The sequence below is a fragment of the Quercus suber genome, unplaced genomic scaffold, assembly GCF_002906115.3.
Source record: "Quercus suber isolate HL8 unplaced genomic scaffold, Cork oak 2.0 scaffold_264, whole genome shotgun sequence".
Classification (NCBI taxonomy): domain Eukaryota; kingdom Viridiplantae; phylum Streptophyta; class Magnoliopsida; order Fagales; family Fagaceae; genus Quercus; species Quercus suber.
Genome location: NW_027069720.1, coordinates 795,986 through 816,748, shown reverse-complemented (window position 1 = coordinate 816,748; position 20,763 = coordinate 795,986).

The following is a 20,763-nucleotide window of genomic DNA, read 5'->3' as shown; positions in this document are numbered from 1 at the left end:
AAACCACTTCAATGGGGTGGTCCAGTTGTAAGATCGAAGGGAGATGAAGTTCGGGTAGCATTCCGGTACGAGTGCTTGGTTGGGTGGTGTTTTGCATGTGGTAGAATTAGGCATGATGAGAAGGAGTGTAGTATGGCTGGAGGGAAGGATATGGAGAACTGACTGTATGAGGAATGGATGAAAGATGGTACTCGTATTCGATTCGATAATGGGAAGAACAACCAACATAGCCTACGCTGCCGTCGGAGTGAACTGGCCACCTAAACTAACCCTAGTCCGAGGACAGCTAGCCCTACCTAACGTATTAATGCAGAAATGAAAAGCCTAAAAAATAAGGAAACGGATGCGGTGACCCCCACTTGCACGTTACGGACATTAGCGCATTTAAATCACTAGATTTTACTCCCTAATACATTACAGGTGGACGTGGAAAATACAGAAAATAGGGTTAATGCACAATCAAACCCAACTAATATGGAAACCAAAAATGATGAAGGCAATCTTTATTGCATGCCAATTAGCTATGGTGAGTCAAACACAAAGCACATGACTTGTACCCAGGAGTCACATGCACATGTTATAGGGAAACAAACGACTCCCACATCCACATGGACGAAACTATCTAGACCGGGGCTGACCATTAATAGGAAAAACAAGGGTGATCGAGTAGCAGTGGGGAAGAAGAGACAATTTGAACACAGGAAGCTTGACGATGGCCAATGCATCAAAACCAACAACAAACGGCTTAAGGATGTGGTCAGTTCAACATGATCTACCTCTCCAACGGTGGTGGTTGCATCATAGCCTCGCCGATTGCAATGATTGTCCTGAGCTGGAATTGTCGGGGGCTTGGGAATTGCTTGTTAGTTGAGGTTCTTGCCGAATTGGTGAGAAAAAAGGATCCCAAAATTTTGTTTCTCATGGAAACAAAATTGACAGTTCGTGAGATGGAACCGATTAAGTTGGAGTTGGGCTTCTCTTCTATGTTAGTTATATCAACTGAAGGAAGACGAGGGGGCATGGCTTTGTTGTGGAAAACTGATATGGTGGTTGTTGACACACAAACATACTCCCCACACCATATAAATGTACAAGTCCATGTCCTGTCCACCCAACCATGGAGATTAACAGGTATTTACGGATACCCGAAGGAGCAAATGAAGTCAGAAACATGGAGATTAATGTGGCACCTTTATAACAGATCCACCCTACCATGGCTATGCATTGACGACTATAATGAGATATTAAGCTTTGAGGAAAAGAATGGAAAGCATCCTAGACCATTACCACCGATGGTCGCATTCCAAAATGCCTTATTCGCTTGCGGCTTGATCGACTTGGGCTACTGTGGGTACAAGTACGCATGGCAGAATGGATGAGAAGGCAAAGCTTTCGTTGAGGAAAGATTGGATAGAGCATGTGCCTTCCTAGAATGGTCGGCATTGTACCCAACGACCAAGGTGGTCCACACGATAGCTTCATACTCCAACTACGACCCGATTATAATTAACACAACTCCCTCGAACCATCAACAAAACCGGAGGAGACAAAAACTCCACCGTTTCGAAGAGAAATGGGTGGCTCATCCGGAGTGCAAAGCGGTAATCCAAGACTCCTGGACCTATACCCAACCTTCGGGCAACCCTATGTATTGCCTCTTTGAGAAAATTAAAAGCTGTAGAGCATACCTGGTAGCATGGAGCAAGTCAGCCTTTGGAAACACAAAAGTTCACCCAATAGAAAAGCAACAAGAACTTGAGGAACTAGTGAAGTAGGGGTATGCACCAAACCTAGAACGTATCAACATATTGAGGAGGGAGGTCAATGAATTGATACACCATGAGGAAGTTTTTTGGAGACAGTAGTCTAGATCCATATGGCTTCTGGCGGGTGACAAAAATACAAGATTCTTTCACCAAAGAAAGAAGAAAAATAGCATTGATGGACTGCATAATGAAAATGGAGTGTGGTAAACAAACATGGGAAAAGTCACTGCAATTGCTGAGGGGTACTATGCTGACTTGTTTAAACCCCAAAATCAAACAAACATGGAAAGGGTGATGGATGTTGTTGATAGGGTAGTCATAGATGAAATGGTGTAGTCTTTAACTCGGCCATAGTTAGAGGAAGATGTAAGGAGAGCTCTCTTTAGCATGCACCCATCAAAATCACTCGGACTGGATGGTATGTGTCCTTTATTTTTCCTAAAATTTTGGCACATTATTAGACCTGATGTTACCTTAGCTATGTTATTTATCCTACACTCTAGAAAATATTTGAAGAAAATGAATTACACACACATTGTACTCATACCCAAAAAGAATCACCCACAAAATATCACGGATTTTCGTCCCATAAGTTTGGGTAATGTTGTATCCCGAATTATATCAAAAGTACTTGCAAATCGGGTAAAATCTATCTTACCCAATATTATATCTGACGCCCAAAGTGCTTTTATTCCAGATAGACTTATCACAGATAATATGATGGTGGCGTTTGAAATGCTTTATCGTATGTGCAACCGGAGAAAAGGAAGAACATGTCACATGGCAATAAAGCTTGATATAAGCAAGGCATATGATAGAGTAGAATGGAGTTTCCTCCAACGGATCATGCTTAAGATGGGACTACCTGACCAATGGGTGAATTTGGCAATGGAAACCATGTGTACAACCTCCTATTCCATACTTATCAATGGGGAACCAAAAGGCCTCATAACACCAACCCATGGAATAAAACAAGATGATCCTTTATCCCCTTATCTCTTCTTGTTTTATGCTGAGGGGCTATCCTCTATGATTAGCAGGGCAATGACTACCAACAAATTAAAGGGGATCCAGAGTTGCCGGGGTGTTGTTCGTATTTCCCACCTCCTCTTTGCAAATGATAGCCTGCTGTTTTGTGAGGCTAAGATAGGTGAATGCCAGTAAATCCTTGACATCCTTACACAATATGAGGAGGCCTCAGGTCAAGCAATCAACAAACAAAAAACCACAATCTTTTTCAGCAAGAACACTACCTAAAGAGTTAAGGAGGAAATTCAGAATTTGTTGGGTGCATAAGTCATGACAAATTGTGAAAAGTACCTTGGACTCCCTATGGTTGTGGGAAAATCTAAGGTAAACACATTTAAGGATCTACAGGAGAGGATAACAGAAAGGGTGATGGGATGGAAGGAAAAAACAATCTCTAAGGTGGGTAGGGAGGTGTTGATAAAGACAGTGGCCCAAGCAATGCCCACTTACTCTATGAGTATTTTCAAGTTTCCTAAGAAGCTGTGTGAGGATATTAACTCGGTGTTGGCTAAGTATTGGTGGGGACAAACTTGGAATGAGAAGAAGATACATTGGATAAACTGGAATAAACTGTGAACCCTAAAGAATAAGGGAGGAATGGGCTTTTGAAATATTCATGCCTTCAATCTAGCAATGCTAGGCAATCAAGCATGGTGCTTGGTCACATGTACACAATCTCTATTTTATAGTGTATAAAACCAAATATTTTCCTCGGTGCTCATTTTTGGAGGCAGAGATAGGTCCAAACCCTTCCTTTGTGTGGCGAAGTTTGTTGGCTGCAAGAGATCTCATCCTTAAGGGATCGAACTGGCAGATTGTCAATGGGCAGAGCGTTAACATCACCAACCAAAGGTGGTTGCCTCGCCCACCAATCTTCAAATTGGGGGCTGACACATCAAGGAAGATAGGTGACCTTATTGACAAACAAACTAATCAGTCAAATAGGCCACTGATACAAGCCATGTTTATGCAGTCCACACAAGATGATATTCTCAATCTTAGACTTGGTAACCTTTAGACACAGGACAAACTTTACTAGAAAGAAAATAAGGCCCAACGATTCATAGTAAGGTTGGCCTACTTAGTTGCCCTTCACTTGAACCAAGGAGGCATGGTTGAGCATTCTAGAGCGCATGAGGACAAGAGGCTTTGGAACAAATTGTGGAAAATGCGTATACCACCGAAGGTGCGAAACTTCCTATGGAGAGCATGTTGAGACACTCTTCCTACTTGAACTAACATTGTTCGTAGGAGAATCCCTATTGATCCTCACTGTAAAATCTGCAGCCAGGCAGAATAATCGGCCTGTCATGCATTATGGGAGTGCCTATTAGCCACCAATGTTTGGGCATTGGTTAAAGGAAAACTGCAGAAATGCTTAGCAATAATCTAGGATTTTCATTCCCTCGCCAGATAGATGGAAGACAAGCTCACAGGAAGGAAATTGAGGTATAGGCAATGGTCGCTTGGTCCATTTGGAAAGCTAGAAACTGGTTCTATTTTGAGAAGAAGCAGTCCCAACTAGGTGACATACTCCATGGTGCCACGAACTTGCTACAAGACTACCAACATCTGACTCGGCACCTTGCGGGACCATAATCACCCAGCGGGAACAGAGCTCATTACTTTATGTTGTGTAATTTTCTTAGCTATTATAAGCAGGCATGGACATCTTGTAAGCTACTCAAGGGTTTTCCCCGTTATTTTAATAAAATTCTATCTTCACTGTCAAAAAAGAAAAAAAGAAGAAGAAGAAAGAGTGTGAGATGAGGGACGTTGAAGTTCTGGACTTCCATGGGCTTTTAAGTTTTGAAGCATCTAAAGAAAATGAAGGAGAAAAAGAAAACAATAAAAGAGACGGACATTTGCTCTATTAAGTGAATAGATAGATGACTAAATTTTAAAAGGGGTACCTAACGAACAGTAACTAAGGTACTATTCCTAAGTTTTGTCTTTATATAATGCATGCAATCATTCTCTCACATGTAGACCTCACATTCTACAAAATACATGTACATTATAAGATGGAAGTGAATGTTTTTTTTTTTTTTTTGGGGTTAGATATTATGATTGCGTATTTCGTGGAGAGTTTATAATGTTCATAATCTCTTAGAGTAGGTGGATCTCACATGTGAAGTCCACATGTTGTGAAGGTTGAATGCATAAGATAATTTTCAGTATTTTACAAGTTGTGAAATGAGGGTTTAACATTTTTTTAATAAAAAAAAAAGTTATTTGATCAAGATTGATACAATTCAAAAGTTTTTATTTAAGAATTGACTTCAAATTTAAACTTTTTAGTTTAGATTTTATATGATATATTTATGAAACTTGCATGTTAATGATGATAGAGATAATTGACCACTGCCTACCCTTGGTGCGATGGTTTCTTCACAAGTATAAGTGCTTGAGGGGTATGGGGGGTAAGAGCTGGGGTTCAAGTCTTTAGGAGGGAGTTTCACACACATATATACTTAGATTAGACTTGAGTATAATTTCTATCTTGTATCCCAAAAAAAGAGAGAGAAAAAAAGAAATGATCTCCTTGATTTTGTTTAATAGATTGAAGTTTCATTAATAGAAAATGATTTTTTTTTTAATTATGGAAAATAAAGTATAGAAACTTTTTCAACATGATAACTTTGAAAGTTTATGAGCAAAATGATATGTCAAATTAGCAAAATTAGATTTTTGATAGATAATCTTTCTAGACTTCTAGTAGTAATACATATTCCTATCATGTCTCGAGTCAAAAGCCCAAGAAACTTTCATACGCCGCATGGTATGTACACCACATATTCTAGTCAAGATGTGTAATTTACTTGGTAGTAGTTTAGAGTTGACCTCACCCAAATCTTGTTTCCTATCCATTTATATTTTTCGACTCTTATTTAGAAACTTCTTTTATTTAATTTAGTTTTTACATTTACTGCATAACTATATTAATTAAGAAGATGAAAGTGTAAGGGGTTTACCAACCCATCTCTTTCCTTTTCAAGGAAGACCTAAGAAGTGATAGATGAGATAAAGATAATTCCTAGAGCAATATTAGAAGCAGCTCAAACTTAAGATTATGGCTTGATACTTTTTATTTTATTTTATTTTTTATGATTCGATAATTGAGGAGGAGAAATTTGAACACTAAACATATTGATTGAAAATACAATGAAGTTCTAGATTAGTTGAGCTTAACCTCAAGATTAGGATTGTCCACCTAACCTAGAAACTTGACCAACCTGAGCAACTCGCCTGAACTCAAATCGAAAACCGCACGAACTGACCACTCTGACGGTCGGTGGCGGGTCGCCGCCCACAGAACTCGACGCCTTTGGGTTGGTTGGTGGGTTTCCTTTCCCAAAATCCGAGCAACCTGACCCGATCATAAAACCAAAAACTGCTGGCGATATTTGAAGGTTTTTCGACGAAAACATACAAAAATCGGCGATATTTGGAGTTTTTCGGTGAAAATTTACTTGAAACCCATCAGATCGGATGAGATACAGTGAGATCTCATTGAGATCTAGTTTAGATCTGACGAGATCCGGCAAGATCTTATCATGATCTGGCCATATCTTGACGAATTTGGCCAAAATAATGTCACTGGTGAAAAAACTTGAAACAGACTAGTACAACTTGAAAACCAAAGCGACTTGAATCAACCGATTTGACTAGCATTTCAGATTGATTTCGGGTTCCGTCTTCACCCACCTGAAAGTTTCAGGTCAAGTTCGGGTCGCGCACAAACCTGACCCATAAACACCCCTACTCAAGATTATGGGCTAATACATGTGATGTTTTGATCATTGTGAGTAGATCTCATTTTCACATATACTAAAATATCGAACATCCCTCACCTTTATAAAAATTGAAAAAAAAAATTATAATGACATTCTTAAATATGGAATGAATGTTAATTTAACTGTTAATTTTTGCACTTGCAATTGATTAAACTTTAAATAAGCATAAATAAGGCAGCTTAAGCATCAACCAGAATCAACCTTGCTAAGCAATGCCGATCGATAAAGACAACTACCAATGAAGTTAATAGCAGTGGTTGGTATAAAATTTTTTAGAACCAATGAAGTTAGCTAAGGGTTTTGAACAACCCCTAAAAAGGTGTAGACACTCATTTTACTACTCTCATTTAACCTCAGTTGCATTGTACCATGCATTCTATTGTGTATCACTTCATAGGGAAGAACTGTAATTCTGACTACATGATTTCTAATTGCATTACATGATATAAATCTTGAAGTCATAACAATCAAAAAGATAGTTTATGAGCCTTAATTGGACAACCAGATTGAAAGATATCAAAAAAACAATTTTTAATGGTAAAGTGCACTTGCATGAATTATATCCCAACCATACCTAATTATGAACTCCTAATTCTAATTGGCGTCTTTTAATCCAACTTAAATTAAATGATGTGTCATAATGCTATTGGTTGAGAATATATTTTATGGTAAGGTTGCATGTGCTTGATTCAATTTGGAGACAAACATTTATTGATTCTAAAGAAAAATTGGTAATAATTGATTAATTTGATATATTTGGAATTAATTTGTTGAACTTAAGGACCAAGAAAATCATAAAAAAAAAGAAAAAAAAAGTCAAAATTCAGAGGAAATCAGATTACAAATTTTTTTGGACAAAATAGATAGGAGTATATTAAAAAAAAAGCTGAGGGAGTACAAATTGAGCCCCAGGGGTGGCTCCCACGACCAAACCCCACCAGCTAATACACCTAGATGGAAATAAATAAACTTATAACGTATACAAAAGCCTTATAACGTAAGGACAGAACACTCAGGTTCTCTCAAAAAGTGCGAACAGCACACTTAGGTGCTTAATTGTTAGGCATGAAACAAGTTAACCATTGGTAGCCGTCCAATAATGTTTTAGCGCTCTTAAGGATTTGATAAGCTTCAAAGGATTTGGTAGTCGTCCAATAATGTGGTAGTCATCCAGTTGTTAGGTGGGGTTTGATAAGCTTCAAAGTATAGCCTGTTGCGTGCGTTCCATATGGACCATGCCACCATAGCCCACGTCTCAAGCTCTTTCCTAGGCAACTTTTCCGTCAAGGTTTGGGCTAAGCTAAAAAACATCCTAGCTGAGGAGTCACTTTTCTGTAGTTTTCCTTTGACAAATGCCCAAACATTGCATGCTAAGGGGCATTACCAAAGTATGTGAAGGATCGTTTCATCGCTCAAACCACAAATTGCACACTTAGGATCAATGGGTACTTTCCGACAGGCTAAGTTTACTCGGGTGGGTAGGTTGTTTGAGCTAGCCCGCCATACGAAGTTTCTTACTTTAGGTGGAATGGGCAGCCTTCACAGCCTATTCCATACTCGCTTGTCTTCTTGCACCCTTGAGTGTTCTGCGTTACTCGTTTGACTCACTCGGAGTGCTACTTGACAAGCAGTTCACACAAAAAACGTTTGGGCCTTATTTTCATTCCATAACAGCATATCTTGGCTCTCCAAAGTCCCCAGTCGAATTTGCAAAAATTCATCTCTTGATGGTGGTTGAAACCAAGCATTTACTTTTCTCCTGTCCCATTGCTTGGTTTGTGGGTTGATGAAGTCAGCCACCCTCAAGGTTTGGTCTGTCCCATCATGGAACGTTGGGGGGTGGGGCAGCCACTTATGAGTTTGAATACCAACCGAGCAACCATCACCGATTTTCCAAATTGAACCCACCCGAATCAGCTCCCTAGCATTGAGGAGACTACGCCACACATAAGAGGGGTTGCTTCTTAGTTTGGCCTCCATGAATGAGCAAGGGGGAAGTACCTTGCTTTGTACACTCGGTAGAATAGCGAGTGTGTTCTATGGATGAGTCTCCATGCCTGTTTAGCCAATATTGCAAGGTTAAAAGCATGAATATCATGAAAGCCCACCCCACCTCTATTCTTAGGAGTGCACAATTTGCCCCAGTTGATCTAGTGAATTTTCCGCTCATTTCGAGTCTGCCTTCACCAATACTTAGCCAACACAGAATTCATTCCATCACACACTGCTTTAGGGATCTTGAAGATGCGCATTGTGTACGTAGGTATTGCTTGGGCCATCGTCTTGATAAGGACTTCCTTCCTAGCCTTAGAAATATTCTTTTCCTTCCATCCTATCACCCTACGAGTGACCCTTTCCTAAAGATCCTTAAAGGTATTGACCCTTGATCTACCCCCCACCATGGGTAATCCTAAGTATTTCTCGCAGTTTGTCATTACCTATGCCCTAAACATGGTCTGGATGTTTTCCTGAACCTCACGACAAGTGTTCTTGCTAAAAAGTAGCGTAGTCTTTTGGCGGTTAATAACCTGCCCCAAAGCATTTTCATACTGGGTTAGTACATCCATCAAATGGCAGCACTTTTTTGACTTGGCTTCATTAAATAGAAGACTGTCGTTGGCGAATAGAAGGTGAGAGATGTGCACCCCACCTTGACAAGAAAGAAGTCCTCTCAACTGACGAGTTTCAGTCGCCTTTCGTAGCAAGGAGGAGAGCCCTTCAGCACAAAAAAGAAATAGTTATGGAGATAATGGGTCCCCTTGCTTAATCCCTCTAGATGGGGAGACATATCCGCAAGGTTCGTCGTTAATAATGATGGAGGAAGAGGCTGTTCATACTGTTAGCATTGCAAGCTTCACCCACTGTACCGGAAAATCAATTCTTAACATGATTTTTTCGAGGAATTCCCACTCCACCCTATCATAAGCCTTACTAACATCAAGCTTGACTGCCATGTGTCCAACCTTCTCTCCCCTCCTATTCTGCATCCTGTGCAACATTTCAAAAGCAACGGTAATATTGACTGTGATAAGCCTACCAGGCATAAACGCACTTTGGGAGTCAGAGATAACAGGTGGTAAAATAGGTTCACCCGATTCGTGAGTACCTTTGAGATAATCCTTGAGACAATGTTGCCCAAGCTTATAGGTCGGTACTCCATGATTTACTCTGGATTCTTCTTTTTAGGAATTAGCACAATATGTGTATAGTTCATTTTGCACAAATACCTCCTTGAGTGTAACACAAACAAAACCGTTGTAGTGACGTCGTGCCCCACAATGTGCCAGAATTTTTGGAAAAAGAAAGGAGACATATCATCCAGATTTGGTGACTTAGAGGGGTCCATCTAGAAGAGGGCCACACATACCTTTTCTTCCATGTATGATCGCATTAAGCTCCTTGCCATCTCTTCAGTAACTGCACTATCCATCAAGGTTAGCACACCCTCCATGTTAAGGTCTGTCGAAGCTGTGAACAAACCTTTGTATTATGCTTCTGCAATGGTTGCTACCTCCCCTGTATTTGTACACCACACCCCATTTGTATCATGCAGGCCCTCAATGGTATTTTTCCTACGCCATTGGTTTGCTCGTTGGTGAAAATACTTTGTATTTTTGTCTCCTGCGGGAAGCCAGATAGATCGAGACCTTTGCCGCCAGAACACCTCTTCATGGTGCAGAAGGTCATTAATCTCTCTTCGAACCTTATTTATTCTATCCAAGTTTCCCCCGAATCCTGCTGCCCTTAGCTCCTCTAGCTCACCTTGTTTGGCGTTTAACCGGTCTCGAGTGTTTTTGAAGGTAGACTTGCTCTAAGCCACTAGGTCCATCCCACACCTTTTTATTTTTTCAAACAAACAGAACATAGGGCTTCCAATAGGTTGACCTTGTGCCTAGGAGGTTCTAATCTGCTCCTCGCACTCGGGGTGGGCCACCCACTTTTCATTAAACCATTGTATCTTTGTTTTTCGATGATGGCATAATCCAGGGGGCTCAGTAGTTAACAAAATGGGGTCGTGGCCAGAATAAGCTGCTGACATGTGAAGTACTTTTGCCTGGGGGTAAAGCTCCCGCCATTCCTCCGATGCACAAAACTGATCAAGTCTTTGTTCCACAAAGTCATCCCCATACAATTGAAATTAGAAGGAAGCGAACCAAAAAGGAAAAGATTCGAGAAGGATTTAGACCAAGTGCAGATCAGTACTTGGACTAGAACCTTCTAGATTCTTCCGTTTATCAGATCGTCTTACTCCCCACTCAGTTTGACCTTGCTCCCCATGTTTTTTCTTCAAAAAAATCTGAATTTTCCTGAGTCCCACATTGCCTAAAAGCTCATACCCCTCTCCAATATTAGTTTAAATAATCAAAATAACCATGCCATCAGGGGGTATTTAGTTCGCCCTGATGTTAATCACATTAATTTCATATTTCTATAATATGAACAGTATGGTGTTTGATTCATTTTTTATTGCACAAAATTATGGTTATCTAAAATTACAAAATATTTCACATTACCCCAATTTATGGTAAATTGATTACCTTCTTAAATTGTGGTAATCTTACATTATATGTTTATGGGAATGTTATAATTTATTCAATTGACAAAATTGACACGTCCAATACATTTTAATTACAAAATTTTCATGAATATATTATCAAACCTTAGCTCTTCTCTCTCAATAGATTCAAAGTTCAAACCATAGCCCTCTCTCTCTCTTCTCTCTCTCTCCATATCAGAGTCGATGGATTTAGATTAGAATTCATGGTCGAAATTCCTTATGCTATCACCATCATTCGTTGCCCTACATAGCTAGCCACCGCCATCAAGATGGTGGCTCTTAATCCCAACCCTTCCTTCTTTCTCTTGGCTCTTAATCCCAACCCTTCCTTCTTTCTCTTGGCTCTTAATCCCAACCCTTCCTTCTTTCTCTCATATCTAATTCAAACCCTAAGATCTTTGTCTCTCTCTTTGCATACCCACTCTCTATATCTAGATCAGAACCTAAAATGAAAATCTTTAGAGATATCTGAAACAGAAAAGTGCAGGAAAGTTGCTTGGTCAGATGAGAATCCACTGGAGATTAAGTAGCCGTTGAGGCTTTCAATGTTGTCTCTTTGATCTGTCTCTCTCTTTCACATTATAATTTGGTTGGTGAGAAAGTGCAAGAAAGTGAGAAACTTTGGCTATTTTTTGTGGATGTAACTGTTTAGTTGGTGAGAAAGTGTAGGAAAGTGAGAATTTTTCTTAGTTGTTTTGTGGATCTCATTATTTGATTGGTGAGAAAGTGTAGGAAAGTAAGATAATATTTATTTATTTTATTTGGTTTTTTATTTAAAAGTAAAAATTCATTTAGATATTTCAAAGGGACATTTTTGGTAATTCATTGTAAAAATTATAATTTTTAAAAAAATGTAAGAAACTAATAAGGCAAAACAGCTACCGTGCACCCTTAGTGTGGTGGTTACTCCATAAGTATAAATGCTTATGAGGTGTGGGGAGTAAGGGCCGGAGTTCAAGTCTCCAAGATGGAGATTCAAAAACATATATAGTTAGATTAGGCTAAAGTAGAAATTCTATCTTATAACAAGGCAAAACAACATTAAATTCTTGTAATGTGATAAGAATGTAACTAATGAACCAAATATTGTAATGTTACAATCCTTTAATGAGATTCCATAAATTTAACATTACAATGTGATGTAATATCAAGCGAACCAAATGCACCCTTTAAGGCAGGGATGAAGCCGGAACTTTGAGTTGGGAGGGGCGACTTTACTGTTAGTTGTATGCGGCGGTTTCAATCTCTAATTCTGCTACTACTTAACAGAAAAGTTTATTTTTTATTTTATTTATTTTTTTGGTGTAAGAACAAAATAAATTTTGTTTAGAATTTTTTAATGGGTAGGGTTGTTTATTTTGGATAAAATTGGTAATTAGGCTTAATTTTTTATTTATTTATGTTTTTTTATTAGTAATTTTTGTTGTTGAGCTAATTTTTTTTGGGCTTGTATATTTTGTTTTAGATTATAGATCTATAAATTTTTTTATGGTCAATAAAATGAGGAAAATTCTAGATTTACAATTTTTAATTTTTTTTTTAATAAATTACTGAAGTAATAAGTGGTTATTGGTAAGTAAAATAATGATATAAATGGTGGGTCCATATGCGAACTAATAAAAATTTGCTACCAAAATAGTTTGTAAAAATGTTGTAAAAAAGTTTATGAGTATAACTTAAAAGAAACAATGACATTGTTTAAGAGGAGAAAAATGTAATTTTATAAAACAAAATTGCTAAAATTAGTATATATATATTATAATATTTTTTAAAAAATTAGGGGCGGGCCATTGCGCCCTTAATCCAACAGTGGCTCCGTCCCTGCCCCAAGGATTTAGGTCAACCATGTTTGCACAGTGGTATTATATAAATATAGTTTTGGTGATATGTAATAGGTAAGGGACGATTAGGGTTAGGGTCTTATGATCAACGAACATAATTATAATCATAATAATGATCTTTAGAATAAATAAAGCCCCCCATTATTGAGAAGATTACAGTTAAGGTCTTATGACAAAAATGTCATCATCATTACAATGAAATGATAATTAGTTGCTAATTCGGATGTGTAAAACATTGAAATAAGACTTTTTGAACCCCTATACAGTAATTTATAATGAATTTATGTCCAAAAAGCGTAGCGTTTTTTCTAGAGACAATCTTCTTTGTCGCTTTCAAAGCTTCCATAATGAAGCATAACCCCCTCACAGAATCGGAATTTCTTATTGTTTGGACTTGGACTCGTGAGTTGTGAGTTGTGACTCATGAGCCTAGGAACAACCCATTTGACTAGGAAAATTTGTTTCAGTCTCAGCTCTGGTTCTTGGCTTAAGTGGTTTAATAATAAATAAGGCCGGGAAATTATTCGTAAAAGGAAAATGAAAAAGAGAGAGTACTAGTTTTTCATCGAAAAAAAGAAAGTTAGTAATTTATTCCACATAGTTTTAATTTTCAACAAAAATATTGAAATAGTGCTCCAAATTTCAAATGGAATACTTCTTAATTGTCAAAGCCTAAAAAAACATTGCTATTTTAGTCTTTTCCTTCTGACTAATTCTTAATTTGCATGCAAGAACACAAATATCCCATCAGGGAAAACATTTTCCATCTAGGTTCACTCTTATAATAGACCCTCTTATTCTTTATTCTATTAACAACACGTAGAGAGTTGTAGAGCCTAGAACCACACCCCCCCCCTAAAAAAAAAAAAACCATGATAGAAGCTTTGAAAATGGTCTGAAACTTGATAACTTGTATGAATCGCCATGGAACTGATGGAAGAGGGGACCTAAATAGCATCTTCTTTTAGTAGGCCCAGAAGAATCAACTATATCACTTCAGAAAGGGGTATCTATATATATTTGAGAAACCTCAGTCATCCAATCGATTGCTCTGAAGACTTTTATGCATATTGGTGCACAAAGTAACTAACTGGGTGTACTAGACGTTTCGTTCTTCGGTTGGTCAATAACTAGGTCGTAGCCAATATGAACCAATAGCGAACAAAATTTTGTACCTGTATTTCAAGAACAATGATTTCCACAAACTCAATCACTCATTGACGCACTTGTTCATTTCTCTTTCTGCTAGTACTATCAATGCAATGTTACAGTGCGGATCTACCAACTTGATGTGTTCTGTTGCAGTGGCACATTTGACGTGCCTTATGCTATAATAATTACTTCTTACATATGGTACGTGTAATAGTCAAATTGCATTCATAATGCTACTTTTAAATGGTGTATAGAAAATAGATACGTGTTTGAGGCAATCCTTGAGAGAAAGAAAATGTAGAAACTTGAGAGAAATAGAAGAGTTGAAAAATGGGAGGGAGTAGGTAAATAAAAAATGATAATATAGATGTTATCTCCTTACACCACAGTTGATAATAATTTAAGAATTTTATGATTCCCAATAAAAAAAAAAAAAAAAAAAATTATCGAAGGGCTTACAACATCACATAGGCATGTATTATAAGGATAGAATATAACAATTATATGAGTGTGATTTTTTTTTTTTTTTCAAGTTATTTTTGTCCATTTATTTTCCATGTACTCTTTAGTTTCCATCCAAAGTAGACCCCAAAAACCTTGACGACCTGACAAAAAGAGAACTTCATCCTATTTACTAGTTGAAACCCGAAAGAAACAAAGGGGTACGTAAAGAATAATTTTTATTTTATTTATTTTTTTATTATAACAATATAATTATGCAGAATATAGATCGGGTTAACCCGATGGATCATGAAGAACTTTTAGAACTTTCCATAATTTTTTCGAAGAAAAATATAAATCTTGAACCATTTTATATCTCTACTCCTTCCGATTTCACTTAATTCCCAAGCTCTCACGCCTTTCTTTCCTTCACCATGTCATGATTTCAACTGTTATTCTTCCCAATTCACCTAATTTCCATGCCATTGATCTTCCTTTAGCTCCCTCGACTTGCTCAATTTCTTCCTTTTTTTTATATTGTGAATTTGACCGTTTTATAATTCTAATTGTAATTAATTAAAGTTGTTATATATTAAAATTTTAGCTTTTAATATGTTCCAAATACATTATTATTTTGAGTTATTTTCTTATTATTGTGTGTGTTTTAGGCATTATTTATGGAAAAAAAGATTGTTATTGTAAAGAGTCAAATGATTTATTTAAATAATACACATAAATAGTCTTATAGATTGCCACGTAATGGATTAAAAAAATCGCTCCAAATAAATTTGAAGCCAAAATTTATCCTTACTTATGTTAAAAACAATCATTTTGATTATATAAAGGTAAACTTAAGTATTCTTAGGATATTGGATGCTTAATATTTTCTATGTAAATAATCAATAATATTAAGAGAGAGAGAGAGAGAGAGAGAGAGAGAGAGAGAGATTGTTTATATTGGGTTACGGGTTACTCGAACTTGTGAATGGTAGGGTATAGGAGTGTCAAAATTGGACACGATCTGCAAACTCGACACGACAAGACATGAAATTAGTAGGTTATGAGTTGAGGCTTAATGAGTTCGTGTCATATTCGGATTGACACGACTAACCTGTTAAATAAATGAGTTGGGCTAGTGTTCAACTTATGGAACCTGTTTGACCCATCTGACCAATTTAATTAAATGACATTTTATTAATGTACCTTTCAAACCCTAAATATACAAATTTATAAGTTGTTGTGGGTTACTTTCTTTGATATAATGTGAGTGATTATTTGTAATATTGAGATATGCTTTAATTTTAAATGATTATTTGTAATGCAGTTATTCGTTAGTTTTGAATTTTATATTAAAAATATTTGTTTGTTTGTTTTTTCATAATTTTTTTTATTTTAATAAAATTTGATAAACAGGTTGACATGACTGACTCTTTTAATAAATGAGTTGTGTTAAGGTTGAGAAATCTTGACATGTTCAATAAACATGTCGGGTTAGTATAGACTTATATAATCGGATACTCATGAGTTGACATGACACGAATTCGACACTCGAACACGAATTGCCACCTCTAACAGGGTATAAGTTTTAAAAATATGAACCTATTTAAATTTATGCTGTTTTTTGGCTGAAAATATTTAGACCGACCTGAATCCTACCCAACCCACCCGGTTGAGTGGTTATTGAGACCCCACTCGTTTGAAACCGGAGTTCCCACTTGTGTAATCAGCTCTAGCTAACTACCTTTTAGTTTTCCTGTTTCTTTTTCCTTTGTATTCCTATAGAAAAGAAAGGCATCTTGAGTATGCAACTTATCTTAGGCTACGAGTAATAATGCATGCCTATATATCCTCTAGGCAATGATGCCCTCCTTCTTGTGGAACATGAAAAAGATGAAGGTGGGGTTTCTTCTAGTTGAAAAAGTGAACTTGTGCCAATATATAAAACTAAAGATCGGATGTGACCAAACAGCCTATATAGGCTTGTGGATTTGTCAAATGGGGTCAACAAGCAAAACAGTTGCCCAACTAGAATGATTGATTCTCTGACCTTGTGGGTATTGTGTTACCACTTACCAGCCTCAAGTCTGAGCTGAAGGGGACCGAGCTGTAAATTTATCTTTAAGGATCAAATTAAAATTGATTTAAGTGTTTGGGTGACTATCTATTAACCAAAATAAAGGTAATATCCATGAGTCCGTTGAGGTGGATCCAAGTTGGTACATTTTATCATCTGTGAGAAGATTAACATTATTTAATTACTTTACCAAAATATTGAGGACTAAATGAAAATTAACACCTAAAATGCCTCCTTGAATATGGTTTAAACTTTAAAGTGGTGACATGCTTGAATCCCATATAAGAAAGGAAAGAGATATTTGTGGGTTTATAACTTTATATCGAAACATTAGGTTGGGTCCTAAGCGGCACCCCATTTTTTGGAAGTGGGACGACCTATTGATGTAGGGAAATTTCAAGTAGCTATATCCTAGTCCTCTTATAACTAATTAGTTAGTTAATTAGATGATTTCTTAAGCATTACCCAATAGAATTTAGACACTTGTCAACCATCTAGAGGTTGCTAATGCCAAACAACTAGTATAAGTCGTAGAATGTAAGCTCTTTCTAATTAAGTTTTTGTATGTGAATGAAAATAAGCATTTGAGAGCTTTTACTTAAGAACTTAGTATTTTTGTTGAGGTGCCTAACTACCTATCAATTTGATCTTAGCAGCTCTCATTCCATCTAATTCTAATTCATATTACAGCCCATCATGTTTCCCTGCATCAATTTGGTATTAGAACTTGAAATCCTTATTATTCAAGTTCCTTTGCATTTTTTTTTCTTCATTCTAGTTCCAAGAACCCATCAAGATTCAATCTTTTTTGTTAATTCTGACCCTAGAAAACCTTTCTTACGAAAACCACAACCTTCTTTTGTGCTAGCAATTAGTTTGTAGTAGCAAGAAACCAATGTTTAAGAAGATAAGGAAGGATAAGGGCAACAAGCATGTTATTTGTGCAACGGAAGGAGAGTATATTACAGCCAATGGACCAAGGGGTAGAAGGGTTCAAAATGACTTAGAAGCTGAAGTGGAATTGTTGAGGAGGCAATTTCAAGCTTTGATTGAACAATTGAGAAGAGATAGGAAACAACAACACAATTAGCATGATGTTGCTGGAGGTGCAACTTCAAATGGGGGTGGGTGGGGGGAGGGGATTATGAGCAGTTTTTTGTTGATATTCATAAGTAAAAACAAGAGTGACATAACCAAAATCTTGCAATGATTCAACCAAAGATGCCAAACTAGAATTGGGAATCACAATTTAAGGTCGAATTCCCTGAAATTGATGGCAGCTTAGATCATGAAGACTTTGTGGATTGGCTTAACCAAGTTGAGGAGATTGCTGCTTATTATGATATTCTAGAATCCAAGAAAGTTAAATTGGTAGCATCCAATTTGAGAGGCAAGACAAGATCTTGGTGGGATAAGATGAAGATTGAAAGATTAAGGAAAGGAAAAACCAAGATTCATACTTGGGAGAAGATGAAATAGAAGCTTAGAGAGCAATTCTTGGCTTACAAATACAACCACACCCTTTACAGCAAATTGCAAATTGAAAATGTTCATTTCCTACACAATAGCTAGACTATTTCAGAAGCTTTCAATTGGGCTGTGTTGATTAAGAATTAACAAGTCAATGGGGGCACAATTAGCTCCTTTCATTTCTAGAATTAGTGCTCGAAGCGGTGATGCAACATCTAACTTTGATAACAAGGTTGAAAATGGATCAAATGTTGCTAAATCAAGTTAGGCTTCCAAGGTACCAGTCAAGAACCGACCTGTTTTGTCAAAGGGTGAAACCTTGGTGGTTGAAGAGATAGAAGATCAAGCTTTTTAGTTGATGAGTTAGAAGATCAAGACTTGCTTGGAGAAGCGTTAGAAGATCAAGATTTGCTAGTTGAAGAGTTAGAAGATCATGAAGTGGGGTAGCCTATTTTTGATAATTACATTGTGAAAGCTCAAATACTGCAAAACACTATTACTTGTTTAGACCCCTAAATTAAAACTTACGGTTAGATTGCTTTTACCTTGCTTAACTAAGTGCGGAATAAGAGTAAGTGTAACACAATAAAACCAGATCTACTCTCTAAAGCATAGGCATATACCATAAACAATAAATGTAAAGTTTAAAGCGGAAAGGAAACAACCAGATTTAGCAAACAACAAGATAACATTGAGATGTGTTATCGAAGAGGAAAACCGAAGAACACGACATAAAAACCTCTTCACGGCTCCCCAAGCCAAAATGATCCGCTAGTGAATAAGTTGGAGTACAAGGATACCAAAAAGACCCTCCAAGCCTAATCTACCCAAAGTACTTGAACCTTCTAAGCTCTAGCTACCAACGGACTTCATGGAGTCTTGTTTTCACTAGCTTTCCAGATCCTGCAATACTGCTTGATTGCACTGCTAACCCTCACCGGCTTATTTTGGCAAAGACCTAATGCTTCCCAAACTCCAAAACACTCTCTATACTTTGAATGGGTGTGTGTTGAATTTGGGTAAAAATCTCATATAAAGGTATGACAATAGGAGAGGGGAAAGAGAAGAGACTACAAGGATTTCTCTATTGAGGATGAGTAGCTCTCTCTAAAAGGTGAGTATTGTAGAAACCTTTCTAGGGTTTTCTTCTGAATAGTCTTCTTACAATTTTGTGAGTAATGGAGGTATATATAGTATAGGTGAAGGGTATAAGAGTCACATTTAAAATCCCAGCTATTAGGTCATCTCATGGGTCATCTCATGGGTTAGCGAAGCCGCGAGATACTTGTGAGATGCACTGACTCTTGAACTTACATGTGCTCCTCACATGGTCTTTCACGGGTGTTGAGTCCCGATCCAACCGCGAGCTAAGTCGCAAGATCAACTGTTTTGAGCAATCTTCACCAACTTAATACTAAACCCATTACAATTAAATTCCACAAAATATAAGGAAATGAATTGATAAAATTACCACATTTTTTTTCATGGAATAAAGTCAACATAAATGTTATATGAAAAACCATAACTTAACACATTGAAGAACATATTGGTAAAGAATGGAAAGAAATGAGTGATAGCATGAAATATGTGGCTGAACTTGTTTCTTATCAGTCTATGGAAGAAGTTGATGTTATTGTTGAGGTCAAAAATGATTTATCATTAGCAAAAAAAGCCTTGCAAGTTTCAAAGAAAGAAATGGAGGAAGAAAAACAACATGAAGGTAAACTTTTTCCAATTAATTTCTGCATTGAAGGAAGAATTTGTGACTTGTTGATTGAGAAAGGTAGTTATGAGAATATGAAGTCACAGTAGATTTTGAACAAGCAAGAATTGAAGCATCAACATTAACTGTCTTGCTTAAATAAAGGAGATGAAATTAGAGTTTCTAGATGTTGTTATTTCATTCTTTGTGATGAAGTAGACATACAATCATGTAACTATGATAGGCAAGACATCTTGGGAGGAAGGTGCAACAACCATAGTTTGAATAAGATAGTGTTTCACTACTCATTGCAATCAAAAAAGGGGAAAGAAAGTCCCAAACCAATGGTCCAAATGAAGAAGACTTTAGCATTGGAGAGTCAGTCAAACTTAAGGGTCCTTAAGTTTGCTTTCAAGAAAGGGAGTCTTCCTAATACAAATACATCTACATTGGAGTTTCAGTTGTGTGGGACTTTGCTGTGTAAAAGCAGAAACCTTTGGTGTGCTACCAACAACAGCAAACTCATTATATAAAGGCAATTGCATCATCCTAGAAGGCTAGAAATTCATACAATCTTGTGGCAACTAAGAGCAGTTGAGGTCAAGTGCTTCTTAAGAGGGAAAGTCTTGATGCAGGGCAATTTCAAGTAGCTATATCCTTGTCCTCTTGTAACTAATTAGTTAGTTAGTTAGTTAGATGATTTCTTAAGCATTAGCAGATAGGATTTAGACACTTGTCAACCATCTCAAGGATGCAATGCCAAACAAATAGTATAATTATTGGAATGTAAGCTCTTTGTAAATCAATTTTTGTATATGAATGAAAATAAGCCTTTGAGAGATTTTATTGAAGAACTTAGTGTTCTTGTAAAGGTGCCTAACTACCTATCGATTTGTTCTAAGCAACTCTCATTTCATCTAGTTCTAATTTATA